Below are 1,768 nucleotides of genomic sequence, written 5' to 3' on the forward strand. Positions count from 1 at the left end.
TATCCTTAAAATTCTGCTTTATATTTTTCTGCATGGCTCCTATCAGCTTTTTTTTTTTTTTTTGAGAGAGAGATTTTTACTATAGGGTGGGTGTGTGTGCTCTCTGGAGAGACAGAGAGAGACAGAGAGACAAAACAATCATTCCCTCAGAAGAATTGCCTCTTTGCAATCCCTTTTCCTCTATTCTTCTCTCAGGATTTGGAGCATACATGCACACACACCCAGTGTAAGTTTTAAGCCACCAGGTCTGGGATTCGAACTGTGGTCTACTATGTGGGAGTTGAGTGATGTAACCATTATGTCACCTCCAGGTCCCTGTTCCTACCAGTTTTTAACACTATATTCAAATTATACTTATTTTCTCTCTCTCCCATTAGGATGTATATCCCCTGATACAAATATTTTGTCTGTTTTGTGCACTGAAATATTCTAAAGTGTATTAGAGTGGTGAGCACAGGCGCATGGCAAATTTTTGCTGAATTAATGAATGAAAACATTGATGATGAACTATAACTTACATTTCTAACTTTCCCATGTAGAAGAGATATTTTGATTAAATAAAATGATATATAATGCTGAGAAGAAACTCCACAAACAAAAATAAGTTATTATAAAACAGGAAAGTTAGTTAATACCTGCAGTGGGGATTTGGAGGAGTCTGAGGTGTATGTATTGAACCAATAAGTGAACCCATCTCTCCCTCTCTCTCTTTGAAAGAGCATATATAAGAACTCCTATCTTCTTGGATACTTTTCTGTCATGGATTCAGTCCACGCTTCATTACCTTACACCTGAACAATTGTTGTGTCCCCATTTAATCATTTTTGCCAGCTTATTTACTTGCCTTTTCATCCTTTTTTCTTTGTACTCATTCACTTACTCAGGTAATTTAGAAAAGTGATATATTGGGTTGTCAGAAAAGTTCTAACACATTTTTGTATGAAAAAACAGAAAAATATTTTATGACTTTTCTGTCAACCCAATAGTTGTGGCCTCTTGGAGGATTTTAATATTCCACAAAATGACTTTGACACCAGGCATGCTTCAGACTGCAGTACTTGAAAAAAGGGACCATGAAATAGAGGGTAAATTCACTTATTAATTCAGTTCTTAATTCAGTCATTCGACAAACATTTAGTCAACACCTACTATGTGCAAGTATACTGTTACCTATTGTGGATAAATCAACCAATGAGCAAAACTTAGCCTTTTTTTGTGTGCTTGTGTAGGTGAATTTAAAATAATACCTAATGATACTGATAAAAATATAGTAGTATATACTTTATTAATCAACTCTCAACTGTTATGTATTTCTTCTTTTATCCCATTTGAGAAATTTCCTTTTACTCTATGGCTCTTCTCCCAGCATTATATGACACCTAAATTCCCAGGAAAAGAGAATAAAACAGGAAATAGCCCCTTAGAAATGTGTCTGGGGAATGGGGAAAAGCTGAAAACTTTTCCTCTGAAAACAGGTACTAGGCAAGTCTGCCCACTTTCTCCACTGCTCTTTAATATAGTACTGGAAGTCTTAACTAATGCAATCAGAGAAGAGAACAATATTAAAGACATTTGAATAGGCAAAGAAGAGTTGAAAATATCTTTATTTGCAGATGACATGATAGTATACTTAGAAGACCCAAAGGTATCCATGAAAAAACTTCTTGAAGTAATAAGTGAATACAGTAAGGTGGCAGAATACAAAATCAATATCCAAAAATCTATAGTATTTCTATTTATGAACAACAAGTTGAACAAAGCAGAGCTG

This window comes from Tupaia chinensis, unplaced genomic scaffold (genome assembly GCF_000334495.1).
Source record: "Tupaia chinensis unplaced genomic scaffold, TupChi_1.0 Scaffold142543_1, whole genome shotgun sequence".
NCBI classification, from domain to species: domain Eukaryota; kingdom Metazoa; phylum Chordata; class Mammalia; order Scandentia; family Tupaiidae; genus Tupaia; species Tupaia belangeri.